We start from the raw sequence: 6,000 nt of genomic DNA, 5'->3' as shown, positions 1-6,000 counted from the left end.
ATAAATAATACTTTATTATTGCCTCTAGGGCATATTTCCTTCAGTCTCCCACTTGCACTAGAGTCAATAATCTAGATTACACAGTAATGATTCTTACACCCATGGAGTCTTGGTGCTGATCATGTTTTGCTCGTGGAAGAGGCTTAGTCAACGGATCTGCAACATTCAGATCCGTATGTATCTTGCAAATTTCTATGTCTCCCACCTAGACTAAATCCCGGATGGAATTGAAGCGTCTTTTGATGTGCTTGGTTCTCTTGTGAAATCTGGATTCCTTTGCTAAGGCAATTGCACCAGTATTGTCACAAAAGATTTTCATTGGTCCCGATGCACTAGGTATGACACCTAGATCGGATATGAACTCCTTCATCCAGACTCCTTCATTTGCTGCTTCCGAAGCAGCTATGTATTCCGCTTCACACGTAGATCCCGCCACGACACTTTGCTTAGAACTGCACCAACTGACAGCTCCACCGTTCAATGTAAATATGTATCCGGTTTGCGATCTAGAATCGTCCGGATCAGTGTCAAAGCTTGCATCAACGTAACCATTTACGATGAGCTCTTTGTCACCTCCATTAACGAGAAACACATCCTTAGTCCTTTTCAGGTATTTCAGGATGTTCTTGACCGCTGTCCAGTGATCCACTCCTGGATTACTTTGGTACCTCCCTGCTAAACTTATAGCAAGGCACACATCAGGTCTGGTACACAACATTGCATACATGATAGAGCCTATGGCTGAAGCATAGGGAACATCTTTCATCTTCTCTCTATCTTCTGCAGTGGTCAGGCATTGAGTCTTACTCAATCTCACACCTTGTAGTGCAGGCAAGAACCCTTTCTTTGCTTGATCCATTTTGAATTTCTTCAAAACTTTGTCAAGGTATGTGCTTTGTGAAAGTCCAATTAAGCGTCTTGATCTATCTCTATAGATCTTGATGCCTAATATATATGCAGCTTCACCGAGGTCTTTCATTGAAAAACTCTTATTCAAGTATCCCTTTATGCTATCCAGAAATTCTATATCATTTCCAATTAGCAATATGTCATCCACATATAATATCAGAAATGCTACTGAGCTCCCACTGACTTTCTTGTAAATACAGGCTTCTCCAAAAGTCTGTATAAAACCAAATGCTTTGATCACACTATCAATGCGTTTATTCCAACTCCGAGAGGCTTGCACCAGTCCATAAATGGATCGCTGGAGCTTGCACACTTTGTTAGCTCCCTTTGGATCGACAAAACCTTTCGGTTGCATCATATACAACTCTTCTTCCAGAAATCCATTCAGGAATGCAGTTTTGACATTCATTTGCCAAATTTCATAATCATAAAATGCGGCAATTGCTAACATGATTCGGACAGACTTAAGCATCGCTACGGGTGAGAAGGTCTCATCGTAGTCAATCCCTTGAACTTGTCGAAAACCTTTTGCAACAAGTCGAGCTTTATAGACAGTAACATTACCGTCAGCGTCAGTCTTCTTCTTGAAGATCCATTTATTTTCAATGGCTTGCCGGTCATCGGGCAAGTCAACCAAAGTCCATACTTTGTTCTCATACATGGATCCCATCTCGGATTTCATGGCCTCAAGCCATTTTGGGGAATCTGGGCTCACCATCGCTTCTTCATAGTTCGTAGGTTCGTCATGGTCTAGTAACATAACCTCCAAAACAGGATTACCGTACCACTCTGGTGCGGATCTTAATCTGGTTGACCTACGAGGTTCAATAATAACTTGATCTGAAGATTCATGATCATTATCATTAACTTCCCCACTAATTGGAGTAGGTGTCGCAGAAACTGGTTTATGTGATGATCTACTTTCCAATAAGGGAGCAGGAACAGTTACCTCATCAAGTTCTACTTTCCTTCCACTCACTTCTTTCGAGAGAAACTCCTTCTCTAGAAAGGATCCATTCTTAGCAACGAATGTCTTGCCTTCGGATCTGTGATAGAAGGTGTACCCAACAGTCTCCTTTGGGTATCCTATGAAGACACATTTCTCCGATTTAGGTTCGAGCTTATCAGGTTGAAGTTTCTTCACATAAGCATCGCAACCCCAAACTTTAAGATACGACAACTTTGGTTTCTTGCCAAACCATAGTTCATAAGGTGTCGTTTCAACGGATTTTGATGGTGCCCTATTTAGAGTGAATGCAGCCGTCTCTAAAGCATAACCCCAAAACGACAGCGGTAAATCAGTAAGAGACATCATAGATCACACCATATCTAGTAAAGTACGATTACGACGTTCGGACACACCATTACGCTGTGGTGTTCCGGGTGGCGTGAGTTGCGAAACTATTCTGCATTGTTTCAAATGAAGACCAAACTCGTAACTCAAATATTCTCCTCCATGATCAGATCGTAGAAATTTTATTTTCTTGTTACGATGATTTTCAACTTCACTCTGAAATTCTTTGAACTTTTCAAATGTTTCAGACTTATGTTTCATTAAGTAGATATACCCATATCTGCTCAGATCATCTGTGAAGGTGAGAAAATAACGATATCCGCCACGAGCCTCAATATTCATCGGACCACATACATCTGTATGTATGATTTCCAATAAATCTGTTGCTCTCTCCACAGTTTCGGAGAACGGTGTTTTAGTCATCTTGCCCATGAGGCACGGTTCGCAAGTACCAAGTGATTCATAATCAAGTGATTCCAAAAGCCCATCAGTATGGAGTTTCTTCATGCGCTTTACACCGATATGACCTAAACGGGCACTGTCATTATCAACTCTGCATCTTTTGGCTTCGACATTATGAGTATGTGTGTCACTACTATCGAGATTCATTAAAAATAGACCACTCTTCAAGGGTGCATGACCATAAAAGATATTATTCATATAAATAGAACAACCATTATTCTCTGATTTAAATGAATAAATGTCTCGCATTAAACAAGATCCAGATATAATGTTCATGCTCAACGCTGGCACCAAATAACAATTATTTAGGTCTAAAACTAATCCCGAAGGTAGATGTAGAGGTAGCGTGCCGACCGCGATCACATCGACTTTGGAACCATTTCCCACGCGCATCGTCACCTCGTCCTTAGCCAATCTTCGCTTAATCCGTATCCCCTGTTTCGAGTTGCAAATATTAGCAACAGAACCAGTATCAAATACCCAGGTGCTACTGCGAGCATTAGTAAGGTACACATCAATAACATGTATATCACATATACCTTTGTTAACCTTGCCATCCTTCTTATCCGCCAAATACTTGGGGCAGTTCCGCTTCCAGTGACCAGTCTGCTTGCAGTAAAAGCACTTAGTTTCAGGCTTAGGTCCAGACTTGGGTTTCTTCTCCTGAACAGCAACTTGCTTGCTGTTCTTCTTGAATTTCCCCTTCTTCTTCCCTTTGCCCTTTTTCTTGAAACTAGTGGTCTTACTGACCATCAACACTTGATGCTCCTTTTTGATTTCTACCTCCGCTGCCTTTAGCATTGCGAAGAGCTCAGGAATTGTCTTATTCATCCCTTGCATGTTATAGTTCATCACGAAGCTCTTGTAGCTTGGTGGCAGTGATTGAAGAATTCTGTCAATGACGCTATCATCCGAAAGATTAACTCCCAGTTGAATCAAGTGATTATTATACCCAGACATTTTGAGTATATGCTCATTGACAGAACTATTCTCTTCCATCTTGCAGCTGTAGAACTTATTGGAGACTTCGTATCTCTCAATCCGGGCATTTGCTTGAAATATTAACTTCAACTCCTGGAACATCTCATATGCTCCATGACGTTCAAAACGTCGTTGAAGACCCGGTTCTAAGCCGTAAAGCATGGCACACTGAACTATCGAGTAGTCATCAGCTTTGCTCTGCCAGACGTTCATAACTTCTGGTGTTGCTCTTGCAGGAGGCCTGGCACCTAGCGGTGCTTCCATGACGTAATTCTTCTGTGCAGCAATGAGGATAATCCACAAGTTACGGACCCAGTCCGTGTAATTGCTACCATCATCTTTCAACTTTGCTTTCTCAAGGAACGCATTAAAATTCAACGGAACAACAGCACGGGCCATTTATCTACAATTAACATAGACAAGCAAGATACTATCAGGTACTAATTTCATGATAAATTCAAGTTCAATTAATCATATTACTTAAGAACTCCCACTTAGATAGACATCCCTCTAATCATCTAAGTGATTACGTGATCCAAATCAACTAAACCATGTCCGATCATCACGTGAGATGGAGTAGTTTCAATGGTGAACATCACTATGTTGATCATATCTACTATATGATTCACGCTCGACCTTTCGGTCTCCGTGTTCCGAGGCCATATCTGCATATGCTAGGCTCATCAAGTTTAACCTGAGTATTCCGCGTGTGCAACTGTTTTGCACCCGTTGTATTTGAACGTAGAGCCTATCACACCCGATCATCACGTGGTGTCTTAGCACGAAGAACTTTCGCAACGGTGCATACTCAGGGAGAACACTTTTATCTTGAAATTTTAGTGAGAGATCATCTTATAATGCTAGCGTCAATCAAAGCAAGATAAGATGCATAAAAGATAAACATCACATGCAATCAATATCAGTGATATGATATGGCCATCATCATCTTGTGCTTGTGATCTCCATCTCCGAAGCACCGTCATGATCACCATCGTCACCGGCTCGACACCTTGATCTCCATCGTAGCATCGTTGTCGTCTCGCCAACTATTGCTTTTACGACTATCGCTACCGATTAGTGATAAAGTAAAACAATTACTTGGCGATTGCATTGCATACAATAAAGCGACAACCATATGGCTCCTGCCAGTTGCCGATAACTCGGTTACAAAACATGATCATCTCATACAATAAAATATAGCATCATGTCTTGACCATATCACATCACAACATGCCCTGCAAAAACAAGTTAGACGTCCTCTACTTTGTTGTTGCAAGTTTTACGTGGCTGCTACGGGCTTAGCAAGAACCGTTCTTACCTACGCATCAAAACCACAACGATAGTTTGTCAAGTTAGTGCTGTTTTAACCTTCGCAAGGACCGGGCGTAGCCACACTCGGTTCAACTAAAGTGAGAGAGACAGACACCCGCCAGTCACCTTTAAGCAACGAGTGCTTGCAACGGTGAAACCAGTCTCGCGTAAGCGTACGCGTAATGTCGGTCCGGGCCGCTTCATCTCACAATACCGCTGAACCAAAGTATGACATGCTGTTAAGCAGTATGACTTATATCGCCCACAACTCACTTGTGTTCTACTCGTGCATAACATCAACGCATAAAACCTGGCTCGGATGCCACTGTTGGGGAACGTAGTAATTTCAAAAAAATTCTACGCACACGCAAGATCATGGTGATGCATAGCAACGAGAGGGGAGAGTGTTGTCCACGTACCCTCGTAGACCGAAAGCGGAAGCATTAACACAACGCGGTTGATGTAGTCGTACGTCTTCACGATCCGACCGATCAAGTACCGAACGCACGACACCTCCGAGTTCAGCACACGTTCAGCTCGATGACGTCCCTCGAACTCCGATCCAGCCGAGTGTTGAGGGAGAGTTTCATTAGCACGACGGCGTGGTGACGATGATGATGTTCTACCGACGCAGGGCTTCGCCTAAGCTCCGCTATGATATTATCGAGGTGTAATATGGTGGAGGGGGGCACCGCACACGGCTAAAAGATGGTTGATCAATTGTGTGTCTAGAGGTGCCCCCTGCCCCCGTATATAAAGGTGCAAGGGGGAGGCCACCGGCCCAGGAGGTAGAGGCGCGCCAGGAGGAGTCCTACTCCTACCGGGAGTAGGACTCCCCCCTTTCCATGTTGGACTAGGAGTGGAAGGGGGAAGAGGTGGAGGGGAGGAAGGAAGGGGGGGCGCCGCCCCCCTCTCCTTGTCCTATTCGGACTGGGGGGGAAGGGGGGCGCGGCCCTGCCCTAGCCTCCTCTCCTCTCTTCCACCTAGGCCCAATAAGGCCCATTAAGTTACCGGGGGGTTCCGGTAACCTCCCGGTACTCCGG

Source organism: Triticum aestivum, chromosome 2D, assembly GCF_018294505.1.
Source record: "Triticum aestivum cultivar Chinese Spring chromosome 2D, IWGSC CS RefSeq v2.1, whole genome shotgun sequence".
Classification (NCBI taxonomy): Eukaryota; Viridiplantae; Streptophyta; class Magnoliopsida; order Poales; family Poaceae; genus Triticum; species Triticum aestivum.
The sequence above is the reverse complement of the archived record's forward strand: the minus strand, read 5'-3'. Positions refer to the sequence as shown.